The 19,671-nt window shown below is 39.8% G+C and overlaps 1 long non-coding RNA gene across 1 annotated transcript; it reads left to right on the top strand.

The window, feature by feature from the left end:
• Positions 1-1,262: 1,262 nt before the first annotated feature.
• Positions 1,263-5,832, top strand: LOC147574996 (uncharacterized). The gene is made up of 2 exons (XR_015242951.1): positions 1,263-1,883; positions 2,397-5,832. It is a non-coding gene; the product is annotated as an uncharacterized LOC147574996 (long non-coding RNA).
• Positions 5,833-19,671: the final 13,839 nt, after the last annotated feature.

Genomic DNA, 19,671 nt, shown 5'->3' on the forward strand with positions numbered 1-19,671 from the left:
ATGACAAAACGATTCTCATGCTTGAAATGGCTGCCATGGGGTGCCGGGGAAGCTCAGTTTGTTGAGCGTCCAACTGTTGATTTCAGCTCAGGTCATGATCCCAGGGTCATGGGATTGAGCCCCACATTGGGCTCCACACTAAGCGTGGAGGCTGCTTAATATTCTTTCGCTAAGCATCTGACTTCAGCTCAGGTCATGGTCTCACAGTTCCTGAGTTCAAGCCCCACTGATTTCAAGCCCCACATTGGGCTCTACCCTGACAGTGCAGAGCCTCCTTGAGATTCTCTCTCTCTCTCTCTCTTAAAATAATAAATAAATAAACTTAAAAAAAAAAAAAAGATTCCCAGGTGGCTGGGTGGCTTAGTCAGTTAGGTATCTGACTCTTAATTTCAGCTGAGGTCATGATCTCAGGGTCTTGGGATCAAGCTGGGTATGGAGCCTGCTTAAGATTCCCTCTCTCTCTCCTTTCCCCTCTCCCCCCAGCTCATGCATCCTCCTCTCTCTCAAAAAAATTCAGAAAAAATGAAAAGATTCTCTCTCTCTCCAATTAAAAAAAATGGCCACAACACAGCTGCTTTCAAGACAAGAAGAAAGGGAAAGGAAGCAACAGCCCCAATTGTACCCTTTATCAGCAAAGTGAAAACTTTCCCAAAAAGTCCACAAGTAGATTTCATTTCAACCTAATTCACCAGAACTGTATCCTCTGTCCCCCAAAGACAACAAAGGAGGTTGGGAACTTGAATGTTGTCTTCTCTAGCCTCTCATGAAGAGAAGGAGGATCTAGATATGTATGGGGGGGTTAACCTAAAATCCGGTCACAAATGGCTACACAATTATGAAAAACAAAAGCACTGAAGGGGAAACTAGCTCTGTTCTCTACTGAAATAGATTATAAAAACACAGGAACATAATCAGTGATACAGCCAAGATCTGAACAGAGATTCATAGAAAGGAAGAATTAGCTCAGAAATAGATCATATATATATAATACATATTATATTTATATATGTTATTATATATGTTATATATAATTTTTTTTTTAATTTTTTTTTTCAACGTTTATTTATTTTTGGGACAGAGAGAGACAGAGCATGAACGGGGGAGGGGCAGAGAGAGAGGGAGACACAGAATCGGAAACAGGCTCCAGGCTCCGAGCCATCAGCCCAGAGCCTGACGCGGGGCTCGAACTCACGGACCGCGAGATCGTGACCTGGCTGAAGTCGGACGCTTAACTGACTGCGCCACCCAGGCGCCCCTATGTTATATATAATATTACATATACACATTATACATACGTATATTTAAATATACAATACGTATGTATAGACTGTGTATATACATATATATATAACATATACTATATATACACAGACTGTACATACGTATATGTATATATAATGACTCAATATATGATTTTATTTAATTAAAAAATTTGCTGACTCTTGGGCTGGATGATGAAGTACATTTGCTGCTTAGGGAACTGTGGCTTTGAATGAGCCGTCGCTCTTGTTGGAGGGAAGTTAACCCAGAAGAAGGGAACTCACCATCTACCACGATGACAGGCCAGACCCTCTCCTGCCTTTGAAGCTGGCAAAGTAGGAGCAGAGTATGCCTGCACCAGCATCCAGGAGATGGTAAAGGTGCATTTTGAAGATCCTGGGGACTATAACTTCTCTTTCTCCTGAAATGAGGTTGCATTTTCCAAGAAAACTGAGTGGGAACCAGGAGCCATGGGGACTTCACAGAGGGACATGGGAAGAAAGAAGGTTCTTTAACAGAGGACTCTGTGGAAGACTCTTTCTGGAGGTGGTAAGGACTTGCCCCTTATGTTATATGAGAGAAATGAGCCAACTGAAGAAAGTCTCAGTTTCTGCTCTGTGACAGTAAGTTTACTCTTTTCTTTTAATGTTTTTTTTTTTTTTTTTTTTTTACTGAGAGAGGGAGGAAGACCAGAGTGAGAGCAGGGGATGGGTAGAGAAAAAGGAAGACACAGAATCCAAAGCAGGCTCCAGGCTCTGAGCTGTCAGCACAGAGCCTGACACGGGGCTCGAACTCATGAACTGTGAGATCATGACCTGAGCCAAAGTCAGACACTTAACTGACTGAGCCTCCCAGGCTCCAGCATGTGCTTGGTCTGTGGGAAAACTGAGCAGAAAGTTCTAGAGGAGGAGAGAGCAACCACTGTGTTTCTACTTTGTTAAACTCTGGCAGAAATGATCCTGAAAGTTCATCAGTCCATGATGATGATGATCATGATCATGATGATAAAAATAAGAATAGCAGCTGACATTTAATGAGAATTTAGTATATAGCAGGGGTATGGATTGTGTCACTTAATCCTCAAAACCACCTTTTAGAATTCTGCTATTGTCATTCCCTCCCCTTTCTTCTTCCAGTAAGTGATGAAGTCAGGATGCAAGTCCTGGTGGAGTGACCCCAGAGCTCACACCGCCAACCCTGATCTTGTCAAACCTCCTTTGGAAGAGCCCCAGATCTGCCAGACCCACTGCCAGCAGTGAGACCCAAAACTAACAGCAGGAGAGATGGTCCTCCCTGGAATGAAGGTGCATGAAGCTAAATATCCCAATTTTCTGACTCCTTCCAGCTCGTAGGTTAATAAGAAATGTTTGCCTTGTATAAAGATGAGGATGCAGCTACATACCAGATGCACCCAGAATTGCAGCTTTTCAACTGCTCTGTCAAGAACAGGAGGAATCAGAGGTTTTCTGAATTCCTCATACTCAGTAAGAAAAGTAAATCCCACTACTTAAATCCCATCGTTGACAAATAGAGAATTACAGCTTAAAAAATGCTTTTAAAAAGCTTAGAGAAAACCATAAGTATAACTTCAAATGTGATGTGTGGGGCGCCTGGATGGCTCAGTCAGTTGGGTGTCTGACTTCGGCTCAAGTCATGATCTCACGGTTTGTGGGTTCGAGCCCCACGTCAGGTTCTGTGCTGACAGCTCAGAGCCTGGAGCCTGCTTTGAATTCTGTGTCTCCCTCTCTCTCTGTCCCTTCCCTACTCACGCTCTGTCCCTCAAAAGTAAATAACATTGAAAAAAAATTTTTAATGTCATCTGTGACATCCCAAAACCTTGAAAAACATAAAAATGACACAGATTTATCAAAAGATGGACAAGGAAATATAAAGCAAATGTAAATTAAACAAAAAGTAGAGACTGTAGTTATTATTCTAGATAAAGTAGAATCCAAGAAAAAAAGAACTTGAAAAAGTCACGTAACTTACACTTGAAAGATAATAGCCATTATCTTTTATGTATCAAATAACATGTAAGAGTGAAACCTGCTGAAAACTAAGGAAAAGATGACAAAAATAGAATAAAAATAAGAGATTCTAAAATATTTCTATTATTATGTGACAAATCAAACTTGCCATAAAGGTAAAAGAAGCAAGGAAAAGAAGAACTGAATAATAAGTAATAAGATGAGGATCGATTCAGAAGAATACTTGTCTGTAAGATCTGTTTCTGGGCTCAGCCCCCCAATTCTAAGGGACACACTCCATGCCTCTCCTCTCTTACAAAGACAAACAAAGAAACAGCAAAGATCCTTGTACACACATACTTACATACCGGCGTCCTTATTTCTTGGAGGCAGATTACCAAATGTGAGATTTCAAGGCCAAATATAAATACGTTTTTCATTTTAATGGATATTGTTGGACTGAATTCGTAAAAACTGCAGAGATTCATATTTCTACCAGCTCATCAATGCTTATGTTTTGCCAACCGCAGTGAAAAATGGTATCTCCTAATTGCCTTAATTTGTATCACTCTGTCTTCCACATTTATTGGACATTTGCATTTCCTTTTCTATAAATTGCCTCATTATGTCCTCACACACTTAAAATTTGACTTTTTAGGGGGCACCTGGATGGCTCAGTTGGTTAAGCGACTGACTTTGGTTCAAATCATGATCTCACGGTTCATGAGTTTGAACCCAGTGACAGGCTCTGTGCTGATAGTACAGAGCCTAGAACCTGCTTCACACTCTCTCTCTGCCCCTCCCCTACTTGTGGGCTCTCCCCCCGCCTCAAAAATAAATAAATAAACATAAAAATATTTAAACAAAATTTGACTTTTTAAAAATCAATCTGTAGGGGTGCCTGGGTGGCTCAGTCGGGTAAGCATCCGACTTTGGCTCAGGTCATGATCTCATGGTTCTCGGGTTAGAGCCCCACATTGGGCTCTGTGCTGACAGGTCAGAGACTGGAGCCTGTTTCAGATTCTGTGTCTCCCTCTCTCTCTGCCCCTCCCCAACTCGCGCTCTGTCTCTTTCTGTCTCAAAAGTAAACATTAAAAAAAATTTTTTTTAAATCAACCTGTAGGACATTAAATCTCTATTACCATGTATTACTAGTATTTTTCCCAACCTGCCATGAGTCTTTTGACTTTGATTTTGGTGTTTTTCAATATACACAAAAAAAATTAATGTAGCTATCCATATCTATGTTTTCCTTGATAAATTCTGGGCTTTCTGAATTGCTTAAGAATTCTCCCTTTATCCCAGTTTATACATATATTCCCCTAAATTTTCCTTTTTTCCATTTATTTTTTTAATGTTTATTTATTTATTTTTGAGACAGAATGCAAGTGGTGGAGGGCAGAGAGAGAGAGTGGGGGTGGGGAGAGAGAATCCCAAGCAGGCTCTGCACTGTCAGCACAGAGCCTGACGCAGGGCTCAAACCCACGAACCGTGAGATCATGACCTGAGCCAAAATCAAGAGTCAGACACTTGACCAACTGAGGCACCCAGGCACCCATCTTTTACTCACATTTAAAACTTTAATCCATCTGAGATATACTTTTTGTGTGTGATGCATGAGGAAGAGGTCCAACCTCATTTTCTTCATGATGCATAACCAGACCACTAATTAAATAGATGGATTCTTTTCCCACTTAATGTGACGTCCACCTTTGTCCTATATTAACTGACTACATGCACCCAAAGTTATTTCTGGACTCAATTATGTTTCCCTGATCTGTGTAGAGATTTTTGTGTCAAGTTCATGGTGTTTTCATTGCCATTGTTTCATAGAATTGTAAAAGGTGTTAAGTAACTGCAGGTCAAGCAGAAAGAAGAGTGAGAAGCTACTGGATTTGGATTTGAATCCCCAAACCATTGATCACGTTTGTGAGTACAGTTTCATGGAAATATAGAGAGGAATCCTAAATCTAGCGATGTTTGGAAAAGAGCAGAAAGTATAGGTTGTGCTCTTCAAGAATTTGGCAGTGAGAGGACATGAGAAGGTGGTAAGGTGGATTGAGTGGGAAGCAAAAAAAAGGGAAATATTTTAAAGCCCAGGGAAGATATGTATGTTTGTGACCCAGAATGAAAGAGTCAGTGGAAGGGGACTGACAACGGAGGATATACACCTACTAAATAGTTATAAACATCCATGAACTTCCTTCCAGAAGAACTAAAATACTGCAATTATAAAATGGTGTTACTTGGTTTCAGGCTCTGTATAATATGTGTTGTCATTAAGGTTTGCTATAGTCTCAATTCAACATGAAGCACTATATTTAAAAAATAGGTGAAAGGGATTAAGAGGTACAAACTTCCTGTCACAAAAGTAATGGGGGTGAAAAGTACACCATGGGGAATAATGTCAACAATATGGTAATAACTTCGTATGGTGACAGATGGTAAATACACTTATCATGGCAAGTATTTAGTAATGCATATAAATGTCAAATTACTGTGCTGTACACCTGAAACTAACATAATATTGTATGTCAACTACACTTCAATTACAAACAAACAAACAAATAAATATCAACTACATCCTCCCTGTTGGTAAAAACTATGATGAAGTTAATTTTTTCTCTGTAAAGTATGATTCTGAGGATAGACACTGGGGGAGGAGGCCCATGGAAGGCACTGTATTCTTTTTTTTTCTTAAGTTTTATTTATTTTGAGAGAGAGAGAGAGAGCAGGGGAGGGGCAGAGAGAGGGAGAGAGAGAGAGAATCTCAAGCAGGCTCTGCACCATCAGCACAGAGCCTGACATGGGGCTCAACCCTGCAAACCATGAGATTATGACCTGAGCTGAAATCAAGAGTTGGACACTTAACCGACTGAGCCACCCAGGCACTCTGGAAGGCACTGGGTTCTGAGGCATCACAGGGACTTGCCTATTCCTTTTTCTTCTGCTCCAAATAAGGGAAAAGCCAAACCTGCATTCCTACCCTCTGGGGCAGAGTTTTCCAAATGTGGCTTGCACAGTAGTTAGCTGAGAAGCTTTAAAAAAAAAAATGTCAATGCCCACGTGGCACTCTAGGCCAATTAAATCATAGTCATGTGAGACCCGAGTGTAAGTATTTTTTAAAGCTTCCTGGGTGATTTCAATGTACCGCGAAGATTGTAAACCACTGATCTAGAGCTTCTGAATCAGCTGACATGCAATGCTGTTTTCTGAACCTGGGACATGTGAGCCTTGGCAAGTTTCAGTGTGAAGAAATATTAGAGACAGATGACCAACACTCTTCTATGTGACAGAGGACATTCTCTGCAGGCCACTTTACTTAGGATGTCTCTCAAGGAGAAAGCTGGTGATACCTTGAATTACGGTGTTTGCCAGGGTATTTCTAACATGGGCAAGACTCAAGAAGACACAACGGTATTTGCATAATGGGGTGCTCTGGTCATTGTTCAGGGGATAAAAAGGTTAAAATATCATAGGAAATAAAAGAGAAGCTACTCCTGAGGTGAATGTGAGAATTTAATTACCAAGAGCAAGAACAAGAGTCGTTCACTTAGGAGTTTCCTAGGAGGTGAACTCATTTCTTTGCCAACTCTCCCAGGGGCTGGAATGCTGTTTAAACCAACGGCCAAGAGGCATAGAAAAATTAACTATAGTACAAATTGTTTTGACATCCAAGCAACTAGAACAAACATGTATTCACACCCACCCTAAAATCTAAGTTTGCAAAACTAAAACTGTATTTACTGGAAAACAAAATGAATTCTATTGAAATCTGAAAAAAATGGAACACTAGGGTGTTACCCTGACATTTGAGAAGCAAAAAGCAATATCTGCTAGCGCTTGATTTTTATTCCCAGGGGTCGTCTTTTTGTGATCTCTTAACTAGAGAACAGGAAGTTGAGTTTATCATTCAGAGACTCCTCTCATAATGAGCCAGATGTCTGCACTTATGTAACTGTGTAGACAAAAAAAAATTTCCAAGCTCAAGATTGAGAGTACAAAGCCCTGGTGGGTGCTGTAAGTGACCTTGAATAATGATGTAACCACTCTAAATCTCAGTTTTACCATCTTTAAAATGGGGATGATGGTGATGATGATAACAATTAGATACCTACAACATAAGTTGTTTACAAAGGGCTTAGCTCCAGACCGAGGACAGGGTAAGCATTCAATAGATCATAATCATTCCTGTATTCATATTCTATTTATAAAACAAGAGACTTAGAAGTGTCCCTAGCTGTCATTATCTGATTTGTAAAGATCATAAGGAAATAACTGAAATGTTCTGGCCTTGATAAAGGACACATGGTTTCATTTACAGATGCACTATTCTAAATCTTAACTCTTGATCCTGATCCCTCAGATGGAACCACTCTCCTTCTGAAGTTGTGTTCCCATCTCTTAGCTACCCTAGTGCCCTGTCTCCAGTGAAAAACTAAAAATACACTGAGTAAACAGGCTACAAGCTATTGGTTTATTTTTAAATTTTCTGATTCCCTTGGAAACATAACCATCTCCCATCGGCATATCAGTTCACTCTGAAGATTATAGCCAAATAGAATGCCACGTGGAACAAATTGAAAGTCCCATGACCTAACACCAACCAGTGCAGTGCTGCAGGTCATAAGTGAAGGAAATTCCAGAGGTTCTCACTAGTATGAGTTCTGGAGACATGGACAAGCTTCTGGAAGAATAATAAACACTCCCTCATAGAGTCCATTGGTCCACCACTAATTGCTATACAGTGTTGCAAGAGAGACTGTCCTGCCCAACACACCATTTCTTCTTCCTTGTTTCCTATCACATTGGGGCACTGTCTAGAGGCAAAGCCTACTTCACAATCACAGAGAACACTGGACAATTCTGTACTGACATAATTGGAAAACCAGAAGGAAAGAGATTCTTGTTCTTTAAAATGTCCTAGGTGAAAGAAAGAAGGAACTCTTGTCCATTAACAAATACCAATATACTTCTATTTTAAACAGATAATGCACAAGAGAAAACTAGAGATATCAAAACTGATTTTTAAAAGGTTCTAAATAAAGTATTAGCAAATAGAATCTAGAAATGGACTTAAACAGCAGTACACTATGATTGTGGGTGTGTATTCCATTAATGCAAATGTGGCTAAATATTAGGTAATCTATACTATTATTGATCAAAGGGTTGTCCTACCATATGAATCCTTATAGATATCAATAACTCATAACATTTAGTGTCCACTCCTGATAAATGCTCTTTGTGAAATGGGATTAGGTGAATAATTTCCTTAACATCCAGACATATCTCAAGCCAAAGGCCAATACCACCCTTGCTGATAATGTGTATGACATTGCTTTTACGTGATAGATATTGCAATTAAACAACAAAATAAGAGGGTTAAATATTAGATTGAAGAAAACAAAATTATCATTATTTGCAGATAATACAAAAGTCTAAGATTCAGCAGAAAATTATTGAAAAGTAAAAATAAGAGAGTTCAAAATTTTTTCATGATATAATGTTAATATTCAAAAATCACAAGTCTTACAGTATATTAAAATATAACCCCAAATCAATCCATTCGTAAAAACACAAAAACATAAAACTACACAAATTTGAATTATATGAAAAAGCAGAAAATTACCAAGAAATATAAAATAAAGTGAGTGAAAAGGTGAAAAGGCATGCCTTGTGAGTAAACAGAAATATTCAGTATGGTTGTAAAAATATAAATACTTAAATATAAATTCTAATAATCTAGAAAATCACCTTGTTTATGGTCAAAATCCCAAGATGGTATTTGTGGGAGGGAGCATTTAAAAAAGTACTCCGGGGCGCCTGGGTGGCGCAGTCGGTTAAGCGTCCGACTTCAGCCAGGTCACGATCTCGCGGTCCGGGAGTTCGAGCCCCGCGTCAGGCTCTGGGCTGATGGCTCAGAGCCTGGAGCCTGTTTACGATTCTGTGTCTCCCTCTCTCTCTGCCCCTCCCCCGTTCATGCTCTGTCTCTGTCCCAAAAATAAATAAACGTTGAAAAAAAATAAAATAAAATAAAAAAGTACTCCAACTGCATAATAAAAAGGTGATATTTCAAATCAATAGTGACTGGGAAGAGATAATCACATAAATAATTATGATATTATAACTGTGATGAATAGTAGGAAAGATAAATACAGGTTTGGTGTGAAATGTTTTAAATAAAATTTGGGTTCTTGTTTCATTCATTATACAAAATAAATTCCAAATACAACAAATGTTTTAAAGTAAAAACTAGAATTCGCAACTACATGGATGGAACTAGAGGGTATTATGCTAAGTGAAATTAGTCAGTCAGAGAGAGACAAATATCATATGACTTCACTCATATGAGGACTTTAAGATATGAAACAGATGAACATAAGGGAAGGGAAGCAAAAATAATATAAAAACAGGGAGGGGGACGAAAACATCAGAGACTCTTAAATATGGAGAACAAACAGGGTTACTGGAGGGGTGGTGGGAGGGGGGGATGGGCTAAACGGGTAAGGGGCATTAAGGAATCTACTCCTGAAATCATTGTTGCACTATATGCTAACTAACTTGGCATAAATTTTAAAAATAAATAAATAAACAAACACTTTAAAAAAAAGTAAAAACTAGAGTCAACATGGCAGAGAAGTAGGGGAACCCAAAGTTTCCTCATCCCTCAAACACAGCAGTATTTTGCCAGAAGACTTGGAATTCCAGGAATCCAGGCTACAGAGTGACAGAAACATCTCTAGAGGTCCACAGGGGACAACCTGACAGGCCATAGGTACGTGATTGCGAACTGGGAGAGATAAAACGGGCAGCAGAGGCACGGAGGGTAGGGATCCCCTTCCGCAGAGAGACAAAAGGAAGAGAAAGAAAGTCTGTAGAAGTGCAGGATTGCATTTGGACAAAAGAAAAACTACAGACCGGGGAACGGGAAAAACGGAAAAAGAACCAACTTCTAACTTGCAAATAGCCTTAACAGGGAGGATCCAGGGTTGCAGGACTTCCTCTAGACTGGGGCCCACCACCCTGTGTGCACACCTGGGGAGGAGGGAAACCAGCTCCAGGCTCGGTAGCCAGCTCAGAGGCGCAGTCAGAGAGAGCAGTCCCCTCCCTTGAGTGCTGTGGGAAGAAGGTATATATCCATTCCAAGAACAAAAGACCCTGCAGGCTCCCCCCAGCCGGAGGCCCTCTGTTGGCTGGGTGGAGTGGCACTCCCCCAGAACCAGGGCCAGCGGAGCAGGATCCTTTAAGACATTAGGGTTTGAATCCCAGCCAAGTGCCTGGGAAGTATGGGAGACTGTGGAGTGGGACAAAGAGGACTGCTCATGCCCATGCAGCACTGTGAGGACGGCCTAAACGGAGTAATCGGGGACATCCTGTCCAGGGAGGAGAGATTTGGGTGTCGCTATTCTCCCCCCATTACCAACAAAGTGGGGCTTCAGGGAACAAAACACCTGGCCTACAGTGGAGGTGGGGCCCACCTACATCAACCCACACACCTCCATACCTGGTGACTGCATACCTAACAGAGCAAGATTGACACTGACAGCCTCTCCTCCACACTAGCACAGCCACCAGTTCCAAGGCACAGACAGATATCTGTCCAGTGGTTTTGCGTTTTCTAATTTGATACTTGGTCCATTCTTTTATATATATTTTATTTTATTATATTTATTTCTTTTCTTCCTTCTATTTCTTCCCTTCTCTATTCTGGTTGTTGGTTTGTTTAAGCAGACATTTTTAACCTATTCTTTTTACACCTCTTCTGTATCTCCTTTACTTTCCTCTCTCTCTGGATTAAGCCATATAGTTTCTCTGATTCTCTGCCTGGTCAATTTTTTCTCTCTCTTTTTTTTTCTTTTCTTTTTCCCCACTTTTGTCATTTCTCTCTTTGTATGGGATAAGGCTTCTTCTACGACCAACCCCTTTTCAAAGTTTTTCCAGGGTTACGCCAATGAACAAATCAATGCACACCTGGTGGAAGGTCCCAACCACCACTAGGAGTAGGATGATAAAGCAACCAGAGCCACAACAACAGAGAGCATGCAAGACACTCCAAAAACACCTCCTGAAGGGCCAGGCCATGGACAGTGTATGACCCCTGCTCACAGGTGCAGGACACATAAAAAGCTATTAAAACACGCAAAGGACAGAAAACTAGCCAAAATGATGAAATGGAAGAATTCTCAAAAGAAATTACAGGAAGAAATGACAATTGAGCTAGAGAATTGCTCAAAACAGATATGAACAATATATCTGATCAAGAATTTAGAATGATAGTCATAAGATTAATAGCTGAGCTTGAAAAAAGCACAGAACAGAGGAGAAAGTCTATTGCTGCAGAGATCAAGGAACTACGAAACAGTCATGATGAATTAAATTCTGTAAATGAGGTGCAAAATAAACTAGATGCAGTAACAGCAAGGAGGGAGGAGGCAGAGAGGGGAATAAGTGAAATAGAAGATAAAATTATGGAAAATAATGGGGCTGAGAAAAAGGGAGATAAGAAAATACTAGACCACAAGGGGAAAATTAGAGAACTGATTCAATGAAATGTAATAATACCAGTATCATAAGAGTTCCAGAAGAAGAAGAAGAGAAAGAAAGGGGCAGAAGGTTTACTTGAACAAATTATAGCTGAGAACTTCCCTAATATGGGGAAGGAAGCAGACATCCAAATTCAGGAGGCACAGAGAACTACCTTCAGATTCAGCAAGAACAGGCCTTCTTCATGGCATATCATCGTGAAACTGGCAAAATACAAAGATAAAGAGAATTCTGAAAGCACCTGGGGCAAACAGGCCTTAACCTACAAGGGTAGACACACAAGGGTAATAGAAGACCTGTCTACTGAAACTTGGCAGGCCAGAAGGGAGTGGCAGGAAATACTCAATGTGCTGAATAGGAAAAATATGCAGCCAAGAATCCTTTATCCAGAATAGAAGGGAAGATAAAGGCTTTCCCAGACAAAAACTAAAGGCATTCATGACCACTAAACTAGCCGTGCAAGAGATCCTAAGGGGGACTCTGTGAGTGCAATGCTGCAAAGACTACAAAGGACCACAGACATCACAACAAGCACGAAACCTATAGATAACACAATGACACTAAATCCATATCTTTCAATAATAACTCTGAATGTAAATGGACTAAATGCCCCAATCAAAAGACATAGAGTATCAGAATGGATTAAAACAAAACAAAAAACAAAACAAAACAAAACCCCAAGATCCATCTATATGCTGTCTACAAGAGACTCATTTTAGACCTGAGGACACCTTCAGATTGAAAGTAAGGGGATGGAGAACCACCTATCATGCCACTGGAAGTCAAAAGAAAGCTGGAGTTGCCATACTTACATCAGACAAACTAGATTTAAAAAAAAAATTTTTTTTAACGTTTATTTATTTTTGAGACAGAGAGAGAGCATGAACGGGGGAGGGTCAGAGAGAGGGAGACACAGAATCTGAAACAGGCTCCAGGCTCTGAGCCATCAGCCCAGAGCCCGACGCGGGGCTCGAACTCACGGACCGCGAGATCGTGACCTGGCTGAAGTCGGACGCTTAACCGACTGCGCCACCCAGGCGCCCCCAGCATCCTTTCTTAATAAAAACCCTCAAGAAAGTCAGGATAGAAGGAACATACCTTAACATCATAAAAGCCATATATGAAAAGCCCATAGCTAATATTATCCTCAATGGGGAAAAACTGAGAGCTTTCCCCTGAGATCAGGAACATGACAGCGATGTCCACTCTCACCATCATTGGTTAACATAGTGTTGAAAGGCCTAGCATCAGCAGTTAGACAACAAAATGAAATAAAAAGCATTGAGGGGCACATGGGTGGCTCAGTCGGTTAGACATCCAACTTCGGCTCAGGTCATGACCTCAAAGTTCACAAGTTTGAGCCCCGAGTCGGACTCTGTGCTGACAGCTCAGAGCCTGGAACCTGCTTCAGATTCTGTGTCTTCCTCTCTCTCTGTCCCTTCCCTGCTCATGCTCACTTGCTCTCTCTCTCTCTCTCTCTCTCTCAGAAATAAACATTTAAAAAAAAGGCATCCAAATTGGCAAAGAAGTCAAACTTTCACTTTTCTCAGATGACATGATACTCCACATGGAAAACCCAAAAGACTCCACCAAAAAGCTGCTAGAACTTATACATGAATCCAGCAAAGTCGCAGGATACAAAATCAACGTACAGAAATCGGTTGCATTTCTATACACCAATAATGAAGCAACAGAAAGAGAAATCAAGAAATCGATCCCATTTACAATTGCACCAAAAACCATAAAATACCTAGGAATAAACCTAATCAAATATGTAAAAGATCTGTATGCTGAAAACTATAGAAAACTTAATGAAAGAAATTGAAGAAGACAAAAGAAATAGAAAAACATTCCATGCTCACGGATTGGAAGAGCAAATATTGTTAAAATGTCAATACTACCCAAAGCAATCAACACATTCAATGCAATACCAATCAAAGTTGCACTGACATTCTTCTCAGAGCTAGAACAAACAATCCTAAAATTTGTATAGAACCACAAAAGACCCCTAATAGCCAAAGGAATGTTGAAAAAGAAAACCAAAGCGGGACGCATCTTGATCCTAGACTTTAGCCTCTACTACAAAGCTGTAATCATCAAGACAGTATGGTGTTGGCACAAAAACAGACACATAGACCAAAGGAATAGAATAGAGAACCCAGAACTGAACCCACAAATGTATAGCCAACTAATCTCTGACAAAGCAGGAAAGAGTATCCAGTGGAAAAAAGACAGTGTCTTTAGCAAATGGTGCCGGGAGGACAAGACAGCAACATGCAGAAGAATGAAACTGGACCACTTTCTTAAACCGCACACAAAAATAAATTCAAATGGATGAAAGACCTAAATGTGAGACAGGAAATCATCAAAACCCTAGAGGAGAAAATAGGCAACAACCTCTTTGACATCAGCCGCAGCAACTTCTTACTCAACACATCTCTGAAGGCAAGGGAAATAAAAGCAAAAATGACCTATTGGGACATCATCAAGATAAAAAGCTTCTGCACAGTGAAGGAAACAATCAGCAAAACTGAAAGGCAACCAACGGAATGGGAGAAGATATCTGCAAATGACACATCAGATAAAGGGGTAGGATAAATCTATAAGGAACTTACCAAACTCAATTCCTGAAAAACAAATAATCCAGTGAAGAAATGATCAGAATACATGAATAGACACTATTCCAAAGAAGACATCCAGATGGCCAACAGACACATGAAAAGATGCTCAATGTCACTCACCATCAGGGAAATACAAATCAAAACCACATTGAGATACCACCTTACACTGGTCAGAGTGGCTAAAATTAACAACTCAGGAAACACCAGGTGTTGGTGAGGAACCCTCTTGCACTATTGGTGGGAATGCACACTGGTGCAGCCGCTCTGGAAAACAGTGTGGAGGTTCTTCAAAAAATTAAAAATAGAGTTACCCTACAACCCAGCAATATACTAGGAACTTATCCAAAGGATACAGGAGTGCTGATTCATAGGGGCACATGTACCCCAATATTTATAGCAGTACTTTCAACAATACCCAAATTATGGAAAGAGCCCAAATGTCCATCAACTGATGAATGGATAAAGAAGATGTGGTTTATATATACAATGGAATGCTACTTGGCAATGAGAAAGAATGAAATCTTGCCATTTGCAACAATGTAGATGGAACTGGAGGGTATTATGCTAAGTGAAATAAGTCAGAGAAAGATATCACATGTTTTCACTCAAATGTGGAATTTGAGAAACTTAACAGAAGACCATGGGGGAAGGGAAGGGGAAAAACAGTTTCAATCTGAGAGGGAGGCAAACCATAAAAGACTCTTAAATACACAGAACAAACTGAGGGTTGATGGCAGGGTGGGGGAGAGGAGAAAATGGGTGATGGGCATGGAGGAGGGCACTTGTTGGGATGAGCACTGGGTGTTGTATGTAAGCAATGAATCATAAGAATCTACTCCCGAAGCCAAGAGCGCACTATATACACTGTATGTTAGCTAACTTGACAATAAATTATATTTAAAAAAATAGACTGGAAGATAAAATTGAGCATATCTCCTGGAGAAAATAATAAGGAAGAAGGAAATAGACAAGAAAAGAAATGTAGAGGGTCAACTAATTGTGGTAATATCCAACTCATAAGAGTTCTATAAAAAGAACATTTTTGAAAAGCACAGTGGAGAGAGAATTGTCAAAACAAATTCTTAAAAATTGAAAGACATAAATTGCTGATAATGAGAAAACCTATTACCAAAGATCCAATACGATGGGTGAACAGAGAAGACACCCACCATGAAAGCAGATCTTCATGACATTTTAGACTGTCAGAGGTAAAGGAAAGATTCTAAAAGTTTAAATTTTTTCTCTTAACATTTATTTATTTTTGAGAGACTGACAAAGCATGAGCAGGGGAGGGGCAGAGAGAGAGGGAAACACAGAATCCGAAGCAGGCTCCAGGATCTGAGCTGTCAGCAAAGAGCCCGATGCAGGGCCTGAACTCACAAACCATGAGATCATGACCTGAGCAGAAGTTGGACACTTAACTGACTGAGCCACCCAGGCGCCCCAAGCTTCTACACACACACACACACACACACACACACACAGCACATCAGAGATGAGTGATCAGTGTGGCATTCTACCTCTCAATAGCAACACTGGATGCCAGTAGCATTGCTTTCAAATGCTGTGGAAACAATACTTTCAAAATGCTGAAGAAAGAAAAGATTTCCATTTAGAATTCCATTCCTAGGTGAACTGTAAGTTGAGTATAAAGTTAGAATATTGACACTCAAAAATGCCAGGTTTAAATATTTTAACCTTCTTTGCATTCATTGTTAAGAAACCACTGGAAGAGGATATGTTCAGCCAAAACAGTGCTAGACACCAGGAAATGCCCAAGAGATGGGAAGGACCACTGTGCATTGAACTTAGAAAGCATCCAGTTTAGACTAGAGGAGGAGGACAGAGTATTCAAGGAAGGATATCTCCAAAGGAGAACAAAATAAAAGCAAGTGGTAAATTAATTATCTTATGTGTTTGATCATAACTGAGAAGTTTACAGTTCTCCTAAGAAGTTGAGGCTCGTAAAAAATGAAGAAAAACCAAAGTATGGCAGTTATTAACTCCAAAAAAAAGAAAAGTTCAACAAATTTAATTGTAATATACTCTGTAATTAGACAGTGAGCAAAGTAGAAATGAAAAAGTACTATACATTGACATAAAAATTGTGATGTAATTATTGGGGGTTTAAGGGGAGGAAGGGGGTTTGCGAGCTAAAAGCTCAGATTCCATACAGAGAAGTTAGGAAATAATGCCTAAAATTAAAAATAATAAAGTAGTAGTTATGTAAGGCTGTTGTTTAGAAATATGGGAGAAAACACCAGAAAAAAATGGCTGCAAGAGTTGAAGATGATTCTCTTAAGGAAGCAGAAATTGGGTTGGGAGTGGTGGCGCAGAGGCCCGCTTTGTTTTTGTTATGACTTACAGTACCAATTGAAATTTTGACCATGTACATGTATTGTCTTGGTGAGAATAAAAACATTAAAAAAATAAAATAAAAACCAAAATTACATAAGACCTAGAAGAAAGACTGCACAGGTATTTTCATAATCTTGGGTGAACATCTTTCCGAGCACATCATGAAAAACAGCAATCACAAACTAAAGATTGATAACCTCGACTGGGTAACAATGAAAACTTTCCAATGACAAAAACAAACAAAAGCTTAAGAATAAAGATGAAAGACAAAGAACAAATGTGGGAAAATATGTGCAGTACAAATGACAGACAACCTGCTGCTGCTCTAACATAAAGAGTTGGGCAGTTAAGAATAAATTATTCCTCCTCCTAAGTAAAAAAAAGAACCAATACGTTCTTCAAAAGAAAGAAAGAAATGAAAACACTAATTCGAAAAGATACATGCACTCTTATGTTTATTGCAGCATTATTTACAATAGTGAAGGTATGGAAGCAACTCAAGTGTCCATCGATAGATGAATGGATAAAGAAGATGTGCTTTATACATACAATGGAATATTACTCAGCCATAGAAAAGAATGAAATCTTGCCATTTGCAACAACATGGATAGAGCTCAAGAGAATGCCAGGTGAAATAAGTCAATCAGAGAAAGACAAATACCATACGATTTCACTCATATGTGGAATTTAAGAAACAAAACAAACAAAAAAAAGTATAGTTTCTGCAACTGATAAAATTTTTTTCTCCTGTCACTACTGAGCTCTGAAGAAGAAAGGAGGAGGTATGACCAATGGCAGTTCCTACCACTCACTCTTATCAGGATTCTTCTAGCGCCCTTCACACACACACACAAACACACTACATACACACCACACATATACACCCATGCAACACACACAGTGCGTACACATAACACACATACACACACATGTACAATACAGACACACACACATGCACACTTTGGGCAGTTTATTGAGGAATCACACCTGCATTTTTGTAGTATGTTCCTTCCTGGTATACTGCTCAGTCGTTTCTAAGCTTTGTATCCTTTCTGCCAGAAATACTGCCCACAAATGGGGGGCACATTCTGTCTGCCCACTAAAGTGGAATCAGTGCACAGAGAAGCACAGCTGCCTATTTCCTGGTTCAAGTCATGGAAAGGGTTTTCTCCCCTTGACACAAGGGCTCTGTTTTCATGAAACAAAGCCAGAGTGCGCAACAAGCTGATTCCTCTGTTAGGGTGTCTGTCTTAGTCTTTGGTGGTATTAGGAGATCCTCTTCCTTTTCCAATTTTGTCAGTACTCCATGGGTGATTTAGGGAGAGGTTCTAATTATGAGTGACTGCATTTGGAGACAACGTGGACCTTAAATCTGTCTAATTACAATGACCAAAACTTTGCAGAATATATGTAATCATAGAACATGGTCCCTGGGTCAACAGACACTGTGGAGGTCACTAATTCCAGTGCAGTGGCTGCTCAAAATATTGTTGGAATTTCTCTTGAGAGATTACCATCGGAGCCTGCAGCACATTTTTTTTTTTTTGGTATTCTGAGTCCACATGTGAAATCCTTTTTAGATTGTATTTGATTTTTGAAAATAGGTAAAAGTCATTTGCCACATTCTCCAATTTATAAAAGAAATGTTTACAACTGACTAAGTTTTAATGATATATACCTTATATGCATACAGAACATTTTCATCCTATATAGAGGCATGCAAAGACAGAGAACACTGTGAGGTAGTAAGACTAACTGAGGCTCTGTTGTAGCTCATGAACACATTCTTAAGAGTTCCCAAAGGGGATTTGTAAAGATTTATTAAAACACTAATACCATCACAAGTGAATAATCCGATTTGTTTTAGGGGAAACCATGAATATCGGGTTTGTTTTGGGGGGTGATAAGTCTCATTAAAGTCACAATTTGTCTAGCAGATGTTCTCTTCTTTCTAAATGTTATTTTGTTATTTTGAAAGGCTTAATAAGCAGATCTTCCCTTCCTATACCTCCTTCCCTGCACCCTCCAAACCAGCCAATCCAGGTCACCATCACCTCCTTCCGTTTTTATGTTGGTGATGTCTCCTTCACATTGGGCCTTCCTCTCTAGTTCCTCCACTGTGTTCAAATTAGTAATCAAAAATCTGCCAAAAAACAAGAGTCCAGGGCCAGATGGCCTTCCAGGGGAATTCTACCAGACATTTAAGGAAGAGTTAACACCTATTCTCTTGAAGATGTTCCAAAAAATAGAAAGGGAAGGAAAACTTCCAAACTCTTTCTATGAAGCCGGCATTACCTTGATTCCAAAACCAGACAGAGACCCCACTAAAAAGGAGAACTATAGACCAATTTCCCTGATGAACATGGATGCAAAAATTCTCAAGATATTAGCCAACCGGATCCAACAATACATTAAAAAAATTATTCACCACGACCAAGTGGGATTTATACCTGGGATGCAGGGCTGGTTCAATATCCGCAAAACAATTAACGTGATTCATCACATCAATAAAAGAAAGGACAAGACCAGATGATCCTCTCAGTAGATGCAGAGAAAGCATTTGACAAAATACAGCATTCTTTCTTGATAAAAACCCTCAAGAAAGTAGGGGTAGAAGGAGCATACCTTGAGATCATAAAAGCCATATATGAACGACCCAATGCTAATATCATCCTCAATGGGGAAAAACTGAGCGCTCTCCCCCTAAGGTCAGTAACAAGACAGGGATGTCCACTCTCGCCACTGTTACTCAGCATAGTATTGGAAGTCTTAGCCTCTGCAATCAGACAACACAAAGAAATAAAAGGCATCCAAATCGGCCAGGAGGAGGTCACACTTTCACTCTTCACAGATGACATGATACTCTATATAGAAAACCCAAAAGATTCCACCAAAAAACTGCTAGAACCGATTCGTGAATT

Source organism: Puma concolor, chromosome D4 (assembly GCF_028749965.1).
Source record: "Puma concolor isolate L17-30 chromosome D4, mPumCon1.1.hap2, whole genome shotgun sequence".
Taxonomy (NCBI): Eukaryota; Metazoa; Chordata; class Mammalia; order Carnivora; family Felidae; genus Puma; species Puma concolor.